General features: G+C 40.6%; 1 pseudogene across 1 annotated transcript; it reads right to left on the bottom strand.

The window, feature by feature from the left end:
- Nucleotides 1-3,230: 3,230 nt before the first annotated feature.
- LOC145792545 (DAR GTPase 2, mitochondrial-like) lies at nucleotides 3,231-19,403 on the bottom strand (annotated as a pseudogene). The gene is made up of 13 exons (XR_014331919.1): nucleotides 19,322-19,403; nucleotides 9,576-9,611; nucleotides 8,280-8,364; nucleotides 7,592-7,626; nucleotides 7,253-7,365; nucleotides 7,022-7,067; nucleotides 6,619-6,701; nucleotides 5,292-5,369; nucleotides 4,674-4,824; nucleotides 4,453-4,522; nucleotides 4,134-4,230; nucleotides 3,756-3,955; nucleotides 3,231-3,431 (listed from the first exon to the last, which is right to left on the bottom strand). The product of XR_014331919.1 is annotated as a DAR GTPase 2, mitochondrial-like (transcript).
- Nucleotides 19,404-20,694: the final 1,291 nt, after the last annotated feature.

Raw genomic sequence — 20,694 nt, 5'->3', positions numbered from 1 at the left:
AAACACAAAAACTAGCATTCGTAAAATGCTCGAAACAGTGCGTGCCAAACGCCACATCTGGAGTAAACTGAGTGCCGTCCACAGGTGGTTCATCCCCTGATCACATATTCGTACTATCCCTCGAGTTCACTGATCCAGTGCCGATAGATTTTGCAGGACCTGGTGCGGGGATGACTCCATTGTCAAATAGATCCTGTACTTCATGGCGAAGACGGAAGCAGGCGTTGGTAGTATGGCCAGTTTGTTGATGGTACGCGCAGTACTGGGTAGTATCATGTGTAGCCAGAAGAGGGTTCGGGAGAGGCCGAGGCTCAAGGGGTTTGAGATGGCCTTGTCCAACAAGAATTTGGAGAGCTTTGGATAAAGGCATATAGAGGGCATGGAAGACCCTCCGACCTCGGGGTTGGTACTTCAAGGCTTGTGGATTTTTACTGGGCGCACCAGCAAAGGGATTGGCAGGTGCTGGCCTGGTTTGCCGATCATTTCCGAGCACGGGATTAGGGCTGAAGGGAACATTCCTGGCACAAAGGCCCTTCTCCTGGCTTGCCCCTTGATTCAGAATGCTCTCATTCTGAGCGGCGAAAGTGTCATCCACAGCTTTTGCAACAACTGCGAGGACTTGCTCTTTGTTCAGTCCCTCAGCTTTCAAAGCCTCAATATCCCACTGAAGGTGTTCATGGGGACCTATGCCTGCTCCTACCTTGTTCTTACCAGTCGCTTCCACTTTGTCAAAAGATTGGCCTTCTTCCAATGCAACCCGTCCCAAAGTTGGGGAGCCTTTAGACATGAACTCCCTGGTACGTGATGTGGTTGATGATGGGGCCAAAACCCCAAAGGCCAGATCTGCCACAGTTCTCTGAAGATCTTCGATCATCCTCATCAGTTCAAATGTAGTAGGCTCGCGAGCCTGGTATAGCTGGGAGGCCCAGACCGGGTGCGCAATAGGCAACCTGGGCGAATGTGGTGCACCACCATCGATCTCGCCCTGTAAACTGATTCCTTGACCTAATGTGGTTGTCATAACCACAGTCTCTTCTGAATTCTGCGCCATCATAAGTCCTGCCTCAGCAAAGGGGGAACACTGGCTATTCTGTATCACCTCTCCGACTCTCTGAACCCTCAAAGGAAAAACAGACAGCATTTCAGCCCAAACTGATCAAACACGGGCGTAGCCAAACAACTGTACCCTACTGCTGATCACCGTTCCCAGATTTCTGTTCCCGAAATACTGAATCTGATACCCGCGGATAACTGATTCCTGATAACTGATTCTCAACAATACTGATTCTAGTGCCCTCGGGCCCGATACTCAAACTCGCAAACTGGTATATGCGTTCCTATAGAGGTACACTCTAAAAGCACATAGCAAATAAGAGAGAGCCAAAACACCCCTATGTTGGGGTAGGGTTTCCCTGTCCTATTTTGTCAGGAGCTAGGGTTTCACTACGCACACAGCGGTTTCAAACAACCTATAATCGGGTAAGCAACCTGTCCTAGCTTGGAATGGTCACTATGGTTTCCGAATATGCACTAGGTCGAATGGTCAAAATGGGTACCCCGGTAAAACCAGGGTTTGTGTTCCCATACTGTCAGAGCCCATAGCCGGTTAGCCTTATGGTCATGCCTTGACAAGACAAGCCTCCGGCAAACCGTTCAGGAATGGCAGATGGCAAACACGGTGTCCTAGGCGCACCAATGCACATGCAATGCAAAGAGACACATAAATGGAATCAAAACAGGATATCATGCGTTCGAGTCAAGCTCTCTAAATTCCCCAGCAGAGTCGCCAGAAACTGTAACAGCGCCCGCGTGGGACCTCGTGCTACAGTTCGGACTCGATTTGTGTCACGGTTCTTAATCTGAACCAAAGAGTCCAAATCTGGCAAATCGTTTTGAGAAACAGATTTTTGAAAAAGTAGTGCCAAACATGGACTGCTTTGCCAGATACAGAGTCGCCACCTAAATATTTTTTATGGGAGAATTTAGGAAACCCTGACTCGGTGCCGAAGGCCACATGTCCGTCATCACCGGAGTTGTCTCGGCTCGGGAGCTTGGGTACGATCGGGGAAGGTCAGCTATGAGCACCCCCTTTCGCCCGGTCCGAAGACCGGCCTCTACTAACCGTGATATCTGTTTTTGAAAACTTTATGTGTTCCTATACCAATTGTTAGCCTAGAATTACTATGTTATGCGCGCGGCAAACAAGTATAGACCGAATCGCCCAAATTGGAAATAAAACATTTTATGTTCGTTTTGAAAATGGTTTGCTACTCGTAAGTAGGCTAAAATGCAGGTTTTGCCACCTTCAAGTGGGCTTTTGGAAAAGATGGTTTTGCCACTATCTAGTGGGCTTAAAAATCGCAGTTTTAACGCATTATCCCAATTTAAGCAATTTGACCTCCACCCACAGGCATTCAAGCAGTTATATCACATAAGCAGCTAGCCTCATGGTAATCATACTGTCATGGCAACACTCACACGCATCACTACAACAAGTTGGGTCTTGAATGACGAAATTTTTTTGTCTTCAAAGAGCTAATTTCGTCACTATAGATATTTGTGAGGAAATATTTTCGTCACCGGTTTCGTCATTGAATGTTTGTCACTAAAAACCAACGTGACGAAAAATAATTTCGTCACCAATGAAATTACTTCAGTGACGAAATTTTTTGTCACCAATAAAACAACATTTTGTCGCCAAAAATTCTCATTTTCGTCACCAAATAGTTATTTAATACCATATTTATAACTTTAGTTGACGAATAAATTTGTCACGCATGTTAATCATTGATGAGGAAATAATTTCGTCACAATAAGATGTAAAAGTGACGGAATTTTTCGTCTTCAAAAGTCATAATTTTTCGTCTTCAAAAGTCATACATGGGTGACGAAATATATTTCGTGACAAATATATATATACGTGATGAAATTTTTAGTCACCAAACAACAAAATAAATAAAAATTTTCATATATAAACTGCAGTAAATTGTCACAAAAAAGTTTATTAGTGACGAATAATCACTTTGTCATAATAACAAGTACAAATGACAAAACAAATTCGTCACTAAACTTGTTCCATATTTTATATTCAATTTAAATTATTATTTTACAAATATCCCTGCTCATATCCCAATAGCCTTTTAATTGTACTAAGAAATCCACTAGCTATTATACATCACTCCACAAAAAAATTCACTACACCATTTATATTATAAATCAAAATATATCCATCAAACAACTTTAATAATAATCCATTAAGTATCACAAAAAAACCATCAAAGCAAATCCCAAAATGAACTAACGTGGAGTCCACAAAAAAAAATCAATACTCAATCTTGATTTGCAACTACAACTAAGCATCAGTTTAGGGAAAAAAATTCAACAGTTGATCTTCATTTGCAAGTATGCTTCCGAACGTCATCAAAACCAATCTGCAAAGAAAATAAACAAGGCAAACATTAATATATTATCAATTACATCTAAACTCATATATAAATAATTTTATTTTATAAACCAATTTAGTAGAAATGCATATAACAATTCAAAACTTCAAAGAGTTGAGGTGATCCTTGATGATAAAGCAACACGGAAATAGAGACTTAGTTGATGAGACGTATTACAAGCAGCTGGTGGGTAGTTTAATGTATCTCACTGCCAGATTGTAAAGAAACATTGTAAAGATTTACTTATCTTCCCTATTCAGTAATACAAATTGTTCAAATTACATGATAAGTTGATCACTGAAATGTTTGTACCTGTGTGTGATCTGTGGCATACTGCTTTCGTCTCTTGTCCAACTCAGAGTCAACTGAAGTTTCGACTTTCTCATTTGATAATTTTTCACTCGCAGTGGTAGAAAATTTTGACCATTGCTTGTATTCATCACTTAAGTTGAGGATAGCCAAAAAATATTGAGCTAGTTCTGCTTCCCCAATTAAACAGTCATTAATAGCCCCTGCATTTCAAATTTAAAGCATGTATCAGAGCAGAGTTGCTGAAAAATCTAAAGATCTCAATTATCTAACCAAATCCCAAATGGGAGAGAATTTTGTGTGGCTTGAGAGAGTAACTCTAGCCCATTGTTTTTCACCATGTTTGATCACAAAAGAAAGACAATTTCTCATTAACCATACCTGTTAAAGCAAGTTTCGAACACACCTCAGCATCAGGAATCTCTGGAGGCAAAACCCCAGGGGTGTCCAAGACATAAATATTGGGATGGCTACCAATCTGAAAATAAAAATCAACTCAGCTATTACATGATAAACACATACAGAAAGGAAGCTGAAAGAAAAGAGACATGCTGAAAAACCTCAGCATAACAAAGGTCTTCTCTTATGACCATTTTTTAAGAGAAGATGAAATAACAAGAGAATTTGGAATGCATTAGCTATAATTCCCAACCCAAATAATTCTAGCAATATAGGCATAGAAGAAAGAAAGATTACACACCTTCAAGCTGCTGATATCTTTTGTCTCCCTGGCAGCGGACTCACTGTTGCATGTTTCAACTTTCCTTTCTCTTAAAAATAAAAATATGCCACCAAATTAATGACCATAAATACATATTTTTTTTTTACGAAAAAAAGAATCTTGAAAATTAGTTCTTCTAAATCAAACTTTTTAATTAGAAAATTAGTAATGGATAATAGGATTTAATAAGGTTGAAGTACCCGAAGCACTAATCCGCCCAATATGATGCAAGGAGTTGGCCAGGGCTGACTTGCCAACATTGGGAATCCCAACTAGCAGCACTGTTATGGTATGATTAGCATGATCAATCTTCTTCAATTCTCTAACTCGGGCTCGTAAAAAGTTCAGGAACTGTAAAATGTGAACTCCAATCAAATGCTACTAAATTTGATAAACTAAGGTTGAATTGAGAGAATCAACTACAGAACAATGTGCTTTATTGCCTTCTCATAGATGAAGATATTCTGGGACTTTCGTTGTGGACACGAAGTTCAGACTAGAGTCACCTATAAATAATGACCAAAAGTAATCCTTACCAAGTAAACCCCTAGTTCAAACAAAAGAAGAGAGAAACAAATCTTAAATAAGTTTCTACAATCCATGTTTAGAACTGTTCAAGAGGTAATTGCATTTTTCAGTGCACCAATATATGTGACTGCACAGTGACTCACTGCTAAGTAAGAACAAAACGAGTTCATTGCAAATGCCCTCTTTAATGAAATATACTCAGATGATATATTCTATAACACAATGAAATAATTTCATTTCAACGGGTGGTCCAATGCCCCGTTGTTAAATGCATTGTGAAAGAGTTGTACCTCCTTGATGTTCTCCTTATTATGAGAATTGACTCCATAAGAAATGGAGTTTTGTTGTTCAAAATATGACCTCCATGCCTGTAAGGGTATCAAATATGTAAAAATTGATATGAAATATAAATCATTCTAATGCCAATTTGCCAAATGAGTCTATCCAAATCAACATTCTTGAAGTAAATGTAACTAGTACAGAGGAATTCCTTTTCTCAAAAAAAACATTTGCACCAGGCATACACGAGATAAAATTTCACATAACAGAAATTACACCTTGCCTATTGATCATAACTGTGTCACTTCCTGAAGTTGCTTCTTTCAAAATATATATTCCTTGAATGGGCTTAAAAGAATTAACTACTTCCAAACTCATGCTTTTCCTTTCAAAATGGGATACAGTTAAGGATCAACTATTGGATTTGAGGGAAAAATGATCTGACCCTCCGAAAATTGCGGAGTTTAAAAAATGTTCAGTGAATATAATAACAGACTACTTGGAGTCAGGACAGACTAATAAGTAGAAGTGTTTCATATTTTAACTTAAGGAAGGGGTCTGTTCGATAAATTTTATGTTTCATCTTTCTAGAAAGTTACAACAATGAAAACAATATTTCTAAAAAATGATTCAGTGTTTTTGTTTTCTATTAGTTTAGTAATTTTTCTGTTTCATTTTTTATCTATCCAAAAATTCATTCCAGTTTTATTTTCATGTTTCTAGTAGGCTTACTGAATGACTTAGTTTAATACTTACCTGCTCCATCTTTCTTAAAAATTGCGTAAGAAAAGTTCCTTAAGCAGGTTGCCAATAAGGCTGAGGATGACTCTTAATGCATGGGTTGTGTGCAGGTTGATCATGATACATTCTTAATCTGTTTGTGCACAATCAGTGTCAAATTGTATGATTATGCATTAGAGTTAGCAAATTCTATTGAAAAACTGTTTATATTGGATATCATATCATTGACAATTTGACATGTGGACTAATTAGAATGAATGTTAAATCAAATTAAAATACCCTAAATCCATGAGAAAATATTAGTGTTAAATCAAATAAACCCTAATTCCATGAGAAAATACCCTAAATCCATGAGAAAGTAGATGTTTGAGTGTTAAATCGAATTAAAATGCCCTAAATCCATGAGAAAATATGTGTTAAATCAAATAAATCCTAATTCCATGAAAAAATGGCATAAATCCATGAGAAAGTAGATGTTTCAATGTTAAATCAATGGGAAGTAGGTGTTTCAGTGTTAAACAATTAAGAAGTAGGTGTTTCAGAGTTTAATCAGAAGATTCTTTAGATATAGAGAAAAAAAAATTGAAACATTCATACCTTAAACAAACCAGATTCTTCTAAAGTACAACTATGGTGAGCCCTAGGGAGGAGCAGCGCTTGGGGAAGAGGCAGAAGGAATGCCGTGAGAGAGAGAGAGAGAGAGAGAGAGGAGAGCAAAAGAAATGAAGGAAAGTGAAAGAGGATTAAGGTTGAGCATAAAGAACTGAGATTGAGCTAATTCATGTGTAGTAACAATGTTGTACAATTCTGTCCACAACTTTTAGGACCAAAGAGAGAGAGAGCAAATACTACACACCCAAAAAAAATTCAATAATCAAAAAGCTTCTATATATGGATGAGAAATAAACCAACATAGATGAGCCAAAATATCAAGCTAAGATTAATTAAAAATAATTTTTACTATATATTGTTGTAAAATCCTGAAGGAAAAGAATTTTACTCTTCAGTTTTAGAAGCCATAGATGAACAGTACATGAACCTGCAACCTAGAAATGACGGAAGAAAACAATTTCAATTTGCAAGGTAGAAATAACATTAAAGGAAAGGTACTTTGAGAGTAATATTGAAACATAATTCAAGTGCACAATATTTGCAGAAAATAACCGTCTATACTGACAAAGCAACAAATCTCTTCAAGTAGTCTTTAGCTAGTTTGGGTTTTAGATCTTACAATCTTTGCAATGCCAACATCAGCATCACTTTCAAATGAAACAGCAACTTCATCCAAGATTGGAGCCAAGTTTTTGCAATGACCGCACCAGGGTGCATAAAATTCCAAAGGAACTGTGTAACAAAACCTAACCACATATCAACATGAATTGACTGATAACATGACAATCATTAAGATCTAATAAATTTTTCTTGGTTTCTGAACTCTAAATCAATTATACAAAAACAATCCAGAATTCTAAATGACATAAGGACCACATAAAAGGCCAAACACCAATCCCAAGTTACTAATATGGATACGAACAAATAAAATGTTGAAAAAACTACAGTTAATACATACCATTTTCCCCAGAGTTGAAAACATTGTCCTGAAGGCTGTCAGCAACAATAAATTAATCATTATTTATAACTATATAGTAGTTGAAAAAGATTTATTATTAAGAAAATTAAAATAAATTCAGTAATATATACAACCTATATGGAAAGTCATATTCATTAAAAGGATTTAATTAACACAACACTGACATACCTGCCTTTGGGTTGAAGTAATTTACTACGACAAGCCACAAACTCCATGGAAGAGATCTAAGATTGAACCAATTTCTCCAACCAAAAAAAAAAAAGAACAAAAAAACAAAACAATAAAGAAAAAACCTAGCCATTGTGGCATTTTATCAAACACCTAGCAAACACAATCAGAATATCATGAGACTTTATAGTGTGTAGAATCAACAACAATCCATTCAATTCAATGATTATATTAGTTATAATATGAATATCATAATCAGAATATCCAACATGATAATCATTATATTTTTCATATTTTTTTCCCAAATTAAAATCATTCAAGTTGTTCATGGAACCTTCAAAGTAGAGAGGTTATAGAAATGTTAGAAGCAATGAATGGAATGGATTTAATCTCATCTTGACCCAAACGCGTCTGAAGACAGAGTAAGGGTAGAGAATGAGAAACGAGAGACCCGAATAGAGAGAGGGGTAGAGAAAGAGGAACAGAGACTACAACTAACCTGGATTTCGTGGACGGTGCTGTGAGTTGGACAATGGTGCGAGAGAGAGAAACGAAGAGCTTTGATGAAGCTATACCGTCTGCCTCTGCGTGTGAAATGAGAGCAATGGATCATTAGGGTCAAGAGAATGGATTTGGTCAGGAATAGAATTTGTCTCCAAAACACAAAACTACGTAGTTTTATAAATTGAAATATTTGGTGACAAAATATTTGTCCTCACTAATAATATTTTTAATGGAGACGAAATTTTTTATCACTAACTTGGCGGCATAATTCCCCTCAAATTTTTTAATAGCGGGAAAAAATTTTGGTGACGAAAAAAATAAAAATAATGACGAAAAATAATTTTGTCACCTAATTTTTTATTATGTATGTAGATTGGTGACGAAGTTTTATTTTTCTCTCTAAAAATGGCACATTTGGAGACAAAATATTATTTTCTTCACTAAAGGGTAAGTCTTTCGTGACAAAATTTATTTTCGTCATTAGTTTTCGTCTCCAAAGACACTTGTGTTTTGAGAGGGAGAGGGAGAGGGAGAGGGGGAGAGATAGAGATTGATAGGAAAACTGATTGTGTTTTGTTTTGAGAGGGAGAGATAGATAGAGATACAGATTGATACGAAGACTGATAAAAAAAAACAAAAAAAAAAAAAAAGGAGGGAAAAATAAACTGATCCAAAAAAAAAGGAGGGAAAAATAATTTAGGAAAATTGATCCAAAAAAAAAAGGAGGGAAAAATAATAGACTATTTTTTTTCATCACTGCTTAATATGTTAAAATTCTTCTTTCAAAATTAGTGACGTCACAATTTTCTCACTAAAAGGCCTAAAAATATTAAAAATTATTGGTGACGAAAATATATTTCTCACCAAATGGTTTTAAAATATTTAAAATCAAATTTTTCAAAAAAAAAAAATTTATTGGTGACGCGAATATATTCTTCATTATTAATTTTTTAATTGTTGAAAAAAAAATCTCACCAAAAGTTTCTAAATTTTGGCACCATCAAAAAAAATTAGTGGGAAAAACTTAGGTGACGAAACTTATTTTTTTTCTCACCTAAAAGTAAGTATTTATTGACGGAAATACATTTCGTCACCTATTATTTTTATATTCTTATTATACGTGACAAAATTTATAATTCCTCATGGATTATTCTTATTTAGTGACGAAATTTGTTTTCTTCACTAATTTTCGTCACCATACCAATACAGAGAATAAGAGAAAGAGATACCAGAAAAAGAGCAAAGAGAAATCAAGTACCAAATCACCGAGCGAAGAAGATGTGGCGGTTACCGGCAAGGCTACTAGTGGCGGCGACGATCGGCAAGGCTAATAGAGGCGACGATGGTGATCGGCGTGGTGGAGGAGCAAGAGATAAGACAAATTAATACCCTATTTTGAGAGAGAGAGAGAGAGAGAGAGAGAGAGAGAGAGAGAGATGATAAACAGAAAAGGGGTAAAAAAAATTAATACCCTATTTTTTCTTAATTGCCGCTCAATATATCAAAAATCTCCCACCAAAATTGGTGACAATATTATTTCCTCACCAAAAGATATCAAAAATATTAAAACGTTTTGGTGACGAAAATATATTCCTCACAAATAATTTTATAATTAGTGACAAAATTTTTTCTCACCAAAAGTCTCAAAATTTTGGCGCCACCCAAAAAAAATAGCGGGAAAATTTTTGGTGACGAAACTTAATTTTTCCTCACTTAAAATGAAGTATTTATTGACGAAAATAAATTTTGTTACCTATCATTTTTATTTTTTTATTATATGTGACAAAATTTATAAATTCCTCACAAATTATTTTCATTTAGTGACGAATTTTATTTTCTTCACTAGTTTTCGTCACCATAGGTTACTTTTGTTGTAGTGCATGCGATATGCTAAAGCATAAAAGCTTACCTCGTACTCCGTGCCAAAACAGTAAACTAGTTAGCAAACATGCATGTCCTAGTTCATGTTAAAAGTGGCTAATGCATCACATGCAAAATGCGATCTAGGCAGGCTCGGCTAGCCCTAAACATGGCATATGAAATGCGATCAACTATCACATAGTCAATTTTTGAATTGAAGTACGAATGCAGTTAGCGTGATGTACCGAGCCTAATACATGTCAACAAATGCATGAATGCACGCATGCATAGCATAAGGTATGCTAAAATAAATATGCCCTAATCTACCATCATAAGCAGGTAAATAAAAGGGAGAAAGAAGTGGGGGTTGGAAGACATACACACACGCACCCACACTTATTACAGACTTGCCCTCGCTCGGAGGGACCGAATAAATATTACAAATTAATTAACTACGCAAGCTAATTAATATTACAAATTAACTAATTTAATTAACAAATTAAATAAATTAATTGAAACAGGAAAACGCCTCGGGAAGCGCGCCGCCATACGCAAGCTGCCTCTGTTTTCCTTCTTTCACTCATCTGGAGACTGTCAAAACCTCAGGGTTGCATCCCTAGGCACTGGGGAGTACCACCGGCTGAGTGGAATCACCACCGGCACTGGTATATGTCCATCGGCACAAAATTGAATCTGTCGGCAGAGAAAAGGTTGCCGGCCGGCACCTTACACTGCCGGTCGGCAAAGAAAGTCTGCTGGACCTGCAATTCACAGCAACAGAGGGCAAAACGAGGCATGGCAGCGCAATTCAAGGCATGTATGCATCGACCATATCCCTTATCATTGTAACGACTCAAAGGGACATGTGCCTCGGTTCCCGGACCACCAATCACGCATTTCCATGCATGATGGCCCAAAGAACCAAGTATGCAACTTTGATTTCAAATGTATGCAAACCAATCAAACAAAACTCCGAATCCCTATCACCCAAGTCAAGGGACAAGGAATGCATGCAAGATGCAATGCAACCTAGGCATACAAGCTAAGAATGCAACATGGCATGGCAAGGCACTTATGCAAGCATACAAGCATACATATGGCAATGAAAATAGATGGAAAGATGGACTTTATACATGAATTAGGCAGCTCTAGTTAGGCCCAAAACAGTGGCCAATGGAAGAAAATGAAGTGCCTCGAAATGCGTGCGCACGGGCACGCAAACCGAGCCAAAGGCATATGCAATGCAATGGCTAAAATGGCATATAGAATGCAACATGGACTTATACTAACATGAGAGAGCCTCAGCCACACTCACATAAGAGGCCGATGAATGAAAATGAAGTGCCTCGAAATGCGTGCGCACGGGCACGCAAACCGAGGCAATGGCATATGCAATGCAATGGCATGGAAAATGACATGCAAATATGCTAATGGGATTTCAGCACTGAAATATGGGGGAAAACAGCCCCGGAATGAGGCGAAAACACACCCGATGCATGGAATAGTCCCGAAACATGGACTTTGGCACCCGAAATGGCCTATAGCTATATCAAACATGCACAACATGGATATGCAATGAATAGACAGTAGCAAGGCAGCCCCAAAATTAGCATTTTACTAGTACAACTCATGGCCAAAAAGCAAACAAAGATAGGGCAACAATGGCATGCAAAAATGGCCCTAAACATGAGATTATGAAGCAACTCACAGCTGCTGTCTCCAAACATGTTAGGGCCCTTCAACAACATTGAATAGGGGCCCAAAATATGCACATTCACAGTTCATGGTAGCCCCGAAATCAGTATACAAACATGCTAGAAATACAATGCAAAACGAGGCTCAAAAGTGGCTATAACATGAGGTATACAAAACATTCACCAAACAGCCAAAGACCCTTAATAAAACATGTTAAGAAGGTCAAAATAAAGCCACTTTTAGTTCGGACCAAGGTCCAAAAACAGCAACATCAGGGGCTGCCAAGACATACAAAAATGGGACCAAAAAGAGGATATAAAGGGAAGTACAATATGGAAGTCCCAAACAGTGTTGAGCCCTTCCTCAATGTTGAATAGGGGCTCAAAATAAGCCTATCTACAGTTTACTACATCCCCAAAAACAGATTACACATAGGCCAAAAACAACATGCAAGATTAGGGCCTAAAGGAGAGATAAAGAAGGAAGTGCTAGCTACTATCCTCAAACAGCAAGAGGTCCTCAATCAAACATGAAGAGGACCTCAAAATATGATGATTTGAAGTTTGGGTCGGAGCCCAAAGATGTAAGAAACTATGGCTTAGATATTAAGCAAGAAAAGGCTAGAAAAGGGAAGATGAGGACTCACCCTTGAAGACCAGCAAATCAGCGCCTCTTGGACCAAGTTTAGGTGCTCCTAAGCTTTGGAGAACAGCCTCAAGCTACTGGAATGGGCGTTGGATGCCTTGTGCTATGAGTTGATGAAGAAATGGCCCAAGAACAAGGGTATTTGATGGTTGAATGAGAGAGATATGGAGAGAGATGGAGGGTTGCATGTATGTATATCAGATATATGTCTATATATCTCTGGTTTTTTGTCCTCAAAATCCAACCCTAACAAAGGAGGAGGAGAGGTGCTTATATAAGCAATGCTAAGCTTCTAAGACAAGCTTCAAAGGGGCCAAAGGGTTCAAGGGGGGGTGCAAGGCTTCTAGAGGAAGCTAAAACAGCTGGCCAAGCTTCTCCAAGAAGCTTGGCCAAAAGGTTCAAGCTTCTAGAAGGTTAAGGGGTTCAAAGGCTCACAAGGTGCAAAACAAACACACATGCACGTGGGGGATCAATTCTGTGCATTCCAGCTGGCACAGCTGGAATCCACTCAATCTGCAGAATGCTCCGGAAGGTCGTCGGCTAGCAAAAACTGCCGGTCAGCAAAATAAAGTGCCGGTCGGCACAATAAATTGCCGGTCGGCACAAATATAGTGCCGGTGGGTGGCCGGTGAGGTCAAAAAAGTTCCGGTTGGTGTCTAAATTGAAGCCCCGGAAGTTAGCTTTCCAATGGCGCAAACCTTGCATCAAAATTCCTCCTGTGCAAAAAGTTATGCCCTTTTCCGCGAAGCCGCGCAGATTCGATCCAACCGGGATGATGCCCGACTTCAACTGATCATATCTCCCCCACCCGGACTTGGCTCTAGGAGATTCTTGAGTGAAAAATGAAGCCGCGGAAGTAATCTTTCCGATGGTAGCGGCATCATAGATAAAATCCAAGTGTACAGATAGATAAGCCCGATTCAGCGGGGGCCTGCTCGACTCGCTTCTACCCGGATTCATGCCGAACTTCTCCCAAACTAGTTTTCTCCTCTCCTTTCCTTTTTTCTTCAACTCCAAAACCCTAAACAAAGTGTTTTGAAATATTTGCCTCTCTTCTAGCCGAAGAAACTGATTTTTGCCCTGCACATCTCTCAATACCGAGCAAACCATCAGTAGTGCCCAAGTCTTAAGGGCGGTCAAAAATGGGGTGTCTACAGTTGCCCCTCTTTGACAGAACTCGAAAGTCATAACAATGACGGGAGTGAATGTCAAAGCCCAGAGACGACCCATTTTTGACAAGGCCGAAGACTTGGACAAACAAACAAAATACCGATAAATAAATGGTTGTGCCCACAGGCTGCCTACGTATCCCTTTGCAAGGAATCAAACCAGCGTAGTTCAGGGGCATGATGCAAATGATATGCAGGAAGACTTTGATAATTGGACTTATACGCCACGCGAAGCCAGTTTTGAAAGTTGGACTTATACGCTACGCGAGGCCGATTTTGAAAGTTGGACTTATACGCTACGCGAAGCCGGTTTTGAAAGTTGGACTTATACGCTACGCGAAGCCGGTTTTGAAAGTTGGACTTATACGCTACGCGAAGCTGGTTTGTATTCAAAACAATGCAATGTACTAACAAGTACAAGTGAGGTGCGCAAGATAGCGCGATAGAATGCATGCAAGATGCAAGTGAGGTGCACAAAACAGTGCGATGCGCAGAACAGCGCGAACAACTTTGAAATGCACAAAAATAGTGCGATGCACAAAACAGCGCGAACAACTTTGAAATGCACAAAACAGTGCGATGCGCAGAACAGCGCGAACAACTTTGAAATGCACAAAACAGTGCGATGCGCAGAACAGCGCGAACAACTTTGAAATGCACAAAACAGTGCGATGGATTGAAATGCACAAAACAGTGCGATGCGCAAAATAGCGCAAAGAAAATACAATGCACTAACAAGTGCAAGTAAGGTGCGCAAGATAGCGCGAACAAATGCAATGCACAAAATAGTGCGACGCGCAAAATAGCGCGAAGGAAATGTAATGCACAAAACAGTGCGATGCGCAAAATAGCGCGAACAAAATCTAATGCACTAACAAGTGCGATGCGCAAAATAGCGCGAACAAAATACAATGCACTAACAAGTGTAAGTAAGGTGCGCAAGATAGCGCGAACAAATGCAATGCACAAAATAGTGCGATGCGCAAAATAGCGCGAAGGAAATGTAATGCACAAAACAGTGCGATGCGCAAAATAGCGCGAAGAAAATACAATGCACTAACAAGTGCAAGTAAGGTGCGCAAGATAGCGCGAACAAAATCTAATGCACTAACAAGTGCGATGCGCAAAATAGCGTGAACAAAATACAATGCACTAACAAGTGCAAGTAAGGTGCGCAAGATAGCGCGAACAAATGCAATGCACAAAATAGTGCGATGCGCAAAATAGCGCGAAGGAAATGTAATGCACAAAACAGTGCGATGCGCAAAATAGCGCGAAGAAAATACAATGCACTAACAAGTGCAAGTAAGGTGCGCAAGATAGCGCGAACAAAATCTAATGCACTAACAAGTGCGATGCGCAAAATAGCGCGAACAAAATACAATGCACTAACAAGTGCAAGTAAGGTGTGCAAGATAGCGCGAACAAAATCTAATGCACTAACAAGTGCGATGCGCAAAATAGCGCGAACAAAATACAATGCACTAACAAGTGCATGTAAGGTGCGCATGATAGCGCGAGTGAATGCATGTTCTATGCAAATGAGGTGCATTTTCTATGCAAATATGGAAGAGTGCATTTTCTATGCAAAAGATACGAGCATTTTCTATGCAAGAAACAGGAGCATATTCTATGCAATATTGAAAGCATATTCTATGCAGAATCGAAAGAAAACATATTCTATGCAATGGAAGGGCATCAAACATGTACTCTGGTGCCTCCGATTTACCTTTCGGAGGACTTTGTAACACACCCAGCTCAACAAGGGCACACCCTGTTTATGTTGGCAAGAGATAACATCTGTTGCTGCTTTAATTGCCATTCTGACTTGAAGCAGGCTTACACTTGGGGTCGAGATACACTCATACTCCAGAGAAATGGCGAGGTCTGGGAAGGTGCACCTGAAATGCAGTCTCGGATCTTGCCAAAGCTGGAACACCCTAAGATGCTCCAAATTTTCCTTTTTCTTTTGCTTTGCAGTCTGGAACCTACATAGCTTCAGATAGGTCCTTGTTCTACTGTTCACACTTATCGGGGGTGGACCCTGCAGTTTTATGAAAGAACAAATACTGTTTTGCACAAATGTGGAGAATGGCACAGCACTCTGAGCACAAGATGATTTATTTTTGAAATTGAGATATGAGTTTTCGACCAGGTATTGAGCCTACAACTGAACACAGCGAGAAAGACTCAACAACGGAAAACAAAAGGTACACAACCTAAACACGTCGAGACACGCTCGGAACGACTCAAAACAAGAATCGAGATAAAACAAAAAGACACGACACTCAGACGTGCACAGGGAGCCTGTTTCACCGGGTATTATTACCACCCTTTCTTATTTGTGATTCTCACATCACTCAGCTCTCAAGCTCGGTTTTTCTCTCAAAACCCTTTTCTCGCTTTTTCTCTCAACGCACATCTCTCTATTCTTTAATCTCTCGTTTTTCATCCCTCCCCTGGGTGGTTGATGGATAAGCTGGAAATTGTGGGCTCTTGCCCCTGGTATTTTACCAGACTCTGATTCTTGTTCACAACAGTGAATTCCTCCCATAGAGGGGTTGTGCTACAACTGGGTGTGTAGCAAATCTGCAGCTAACATCGGTTGATGATGCCCTGCTGGGGAGTTTGGACGTGGTTAGATCTGTCCAGATGAGGGAGTGGAACATCTCGCCCCATTCCAGTTCGTGCTTCGCACTTGTCTTGATACCTCGTTGCTTGGAGGATGAGAGAGCTTTCAGCCCTTTGTTGTTGACTTCAGTTGTGCCCTTTTCTGGCAGGTAGAGTGCCCTCTGGCAAATGCATTGACAACAGGGGGAAGACAGGAAGCCTGACTCAACTGTGCCCCTAGTTCATCATTTTGACCATTTTTTGTTTTGGTTTTCTACTAAAACAATTTTGACCAACATGAGAGTTAGATTAACACACTTGTTCGATTTTTGATTTGAAAATCATGCAAGTCAGGCTATGAGCACTGAAAATTTTCCTTTTTTGGATCCAAGAAATGGTCCAGTTTTTGGAAAAGATGGAACAATTTTCGAGAAAAGTAGTCAACTTCAGTAAAAATTCTCAAAAACTATTTTTACAAACGGCCAATGCTTAACAAGCACGGAACCCACTCTTGAGACGCACAACCTCGGATTTGGAGGAAAATTGCCTCCTTGCTCGAAGAGAGCTACATGGCAACGGAAAGTTGCCCCTTGTTTGCACGGCACCACAGCGCATTGAATGGCAACGGGAAGTTGCCCCTTGTCTGAATGGCCCCGTAGCGTATTGTAATCAGTCCTCAGAGCGATGATCACAACCGAACTCCCGGATACAGAAAAGACAAAGATGACTAAAACCATCACATGGACACAGTTGAATTTGAAGTATTTTACGGCTGGACTTCAGAATGAAGTTGCCTACGTATCCCAAACATGGGAATCAAGCCTTACGTAGTTCGGGGTTAAGGTACACTCGGGTATTTAACCTCTCTTTTTTAGGCTCTAACTTTTGCCAAGGCGCCCGTTGCGGGTTTTCGACCTTGCGAGCTTTGTTCTTCTTTTTCTTTTCAATTCTTTTCATTTCATTTCTTTTCATTTATTTTCATTTCATTTCCTTTTTTTGATTTTCTTTTTTTTGTTCTTTTCTTTGCATTTTTTCTTTTTTGTATTTTTCTCTTGCTCTAACTTTTGCCTGGGTCGCCCTTCCGGGTTTTCGGCCCAGCGAGCCTCTCAAAGGGTAAAAGCGTAACAAGTCCATGTCAAATGGTTTTAGGGTTTTGAAGCCATCCGTATCCAGGAGAGTGGCTGTTGTATTGATTTACTGAAGGATCCATCTTCGGCTCTTCGAGCACATCTGACATTTTTGCCCCTAGTTTGAGGGGGGGCTTCTGATCTAGCTTTACAAGCTTCCTTTGACCTGATCTTCTTGATCTGACTTTCTTGCCTCTCGTCCGAGGGCTGCTTCAAATCTGGCCACACAGGCCTCATATGGCGGTTGACCATTGAACGTTCTGAACTCAGGTTCAAGGTTTGAAAGTGAGGGGTCGAATCTCGAGGCTGAGAGCGATCCTAGGCTGCACAATCTCAAGAGCGATTCCACACAGGTCTTCGCAGGACCGCGCAAAACATTTTGTTTTTGAAAGTTTTTAAGAAAGCGACAAATCGCTCGCGCTAAAGATAGTGTGAAACCAGTCTGGATCAAGCCAGGGTCCTTCTCAGTACTCACGCTAACAAGCATGATTTCATTCATTAACGGCTTAGCATGCCTCTCTTTCTCTCAAATGATCAAATTTTGCAAATCCCGAGGAATTCCTTCCTCTTCGTTTTTACCGCAGTGTTCAAAAAAAGTTTTGAAAAAACTTAGGTCGATACAATGATTTCAAGGCACAGAAAAGGCAGGCGAAGAGCACTGTCATTCCATTCAATACTTCTGGCACAACTGGCACACGGCAGAAGCAAACACAAGAGTGTGAAAACCACTGCTGTTCCATTCAAATCTGTTGGCATAACTGGCTCCAAGGCAGAAACAGACTCAAAAGAAGGCAAAAAGACAAACACAAAACAAAATAGTGATGCCCGAGGTAACACCCCCGGAATCACCTGACCCTAACAAAACAGGACTGACTCGATACAACAAGACAGACCAGACTGACTCAGTATGAAAAGACTGACTCAATAAAAATTGAGAAGACTGACCCAATACCCAAGTCAGAAAACACAAAAACTAGCATTCGTAAAATGCTCGAAACAGTGCGTGCCAAACGCCACATCTGGAGTAAACTGAGTGCCGTCCACAGGTGGTTCATCCCCTGATCACATATTCGTACTATCCCTCGAGTTCACTGATCCAGTGCCGATAGATTTTGCAGGACCTGGTGCGGGGATGACTCCATTGTCAAATAGATCCTGTACTTCATGGCGAAGACGGAAGCAGGCGTTGGTAGTATGGCCAGTTTGTTGATGGTACGCGCAGTACTGGGTAGTATCATGTGTAGCCAGAAGAGGGTTCGGGAGAGGCCGAGGCTCAAGGGGTTTGAGATGGCCTTGTCCAACAAGAATTTGGAGAGCTTTGGATAAAGGCATATAGAGGGCATGGAAGACCCTCCGACCTCGGGGTTGGTACTTCAAGGCTTGTGGATTTTTACTGGGCGCACCAGCAAAGGGATTGGCAGGTGCTGGCCTGGTTTGCCGATCATTTCCGAGCACGGGATTAGGGCTGAAGGGAACATTCCTGGCACAAAGGCCCTTCTCCTGGCTTGCCCCTTGATTCAGAATGCTCTCATTCTGAGCGGCGAAAGTGTCATCCACAGCTTTTGCAACAACTGCGAGGACTTGCTCTTTGTTCAGTCCCTCAGCTTTCAAAGCCTCAATATCCCACTGAAGGTGTTCATGGGGACCTATGCCTGCTCCTACCTTGTTCTTACCAGTCGCTTCCACTTTGTCAAAAGATTGGCCTTCTTCCAATGCAACCCGTCCCAAAGTTGGGGAGCCTTTAGACATGAACTCCCTGGTACGTGATGTGGTTGATGATGGGGCCAAAACCCCAAAGGCCAGATCTGCCACAGTTCTCTGAAGATCTTCGATCATCCTCATCAGTTCAAATGTAGTAGGCTCGCGAGCCTGGTATAGCTGGGAGGCCCAGACCGGGTGCGCAATAGGCAACCTGGGCGAATGTGGTGCACCACCATCGATCTCGCCCTGTAAACTGATTCCTTGACCTAATGTGGTTGTCATAACCACAGTCTCTTCTGAATTCTGCGCCATCATAAGTCCTGCCTCAGCAAAGGGGGAACACTGGCTATTCTGTATCACCTCTCCGACTCTCTGAACCCTCAAAGGAAAAACAGACAGCATTTCAGCCCAAACTGATCAAACACGGGCGTAGCCAAACAACTGTACCCTACTGCTGATCACCGTTCCCAGATTTCTGTTCCCGAAATACTGAATCTGATACCCGCGGATAACTGATTCCTGATAACTGATTCTCAACAATACTGATTCTAGTGCCCTCGGGCCCGATACTCAAACTCGCAAACTGGTATATGCGTTCCTATAGAGGTACACTCTAAAAGCACATAGCAAATAAGAGAGAGCCAAAACACCCCTATGTTGGGGTAGGGTTTCCCTGTCCTATTTTGTCAGGAGCTAGGGTTTCACTACGCACACAGCGGTTTCAAACAACCTATAATCGGGTAAGCAACCTGTCCTAGCTTGGAATGGTCACTATGGTTTCCGAATATGCACTAGGTCGAATGGTCAAAATGGGTACCCCGGTAAAACCAGGGTTTGTGTTCCCATACTGTCAGAGCCCATAGCCGGTTAGCCTTATGGTCATGCCTTGACAAGACAAGCCTCCGGCAAACCGTTCAGGAATGGCAGATGGCAAACACGGTGTCCTAGGCGCACCAATGCACATGCAATGCAAAGAGACACATAAATGGAATCAAAACAGGATATCATGCGTTCGAGTCAAGCTCTCTAAATTCCCCAGCAGAGTCGCCAGAAACTGTAACAGCGCCCGCGTGGGACCTCGTGCTACAGTTCGGACTCGATTTGTGTCACGGTTCTTAATCTGAACCAAAGAGTCCAAATCTGGCAAATCGTTTTGAGAAACAGATTTTTGAAAAAGTAGTGCCAAACATGGACTGCTTTGCCAGATACAGAGTCGCCACCTAAATATTTTTTATGGGAGAATTTAGGAAACCCTGACTCGGTGCCGAAGGCCACATGTCCGTCATCACCGGAGTTGTCTCGGCTCGGGAGCTTGGGTACGATCGGGGAAGGTCAGCTATGAGCACCCCCTTTCGCCCGGTCCGAAGACCGGCCTCTACTAACCGTGATATCTGTTTTTGAAAACTTTATGTGTTCCTATACCAATTGTTAGCCTAGAATTACTATGTTATGCGCGCGGCAAACAAGTATAGACCGAATCGCCCAAATTGGAAATAAAACATTTTATGTTCGTTTTGAAAATGGTTTGCTACTCGTAAGTAGGCTAAAATGCAGGTTTTGCCACCTTCAAGTGGGCTTTTGGAAAAGATGGTTTTGCCACTAT

Source organism: Camellia sinensis, chromosome 6 (genome assembly GCF_055761805.1).
Source record: "Camellia sinensis isolate YWXY chromosome 6, ASM5576180v1, whole genome shotgun sequence".
Taxonomy (NCBI): Eukaryota; Viridiplantae; Streptophyta; class Magnoliopsida; order Ericales; family Theaceae; genus Camellia; species Camellia sinensis.
The sequence above is the reverse complement of the archived record's forward strand: the minus strand, read 5'-3'. Positions and strand labels throughout refer to the sequence as shown.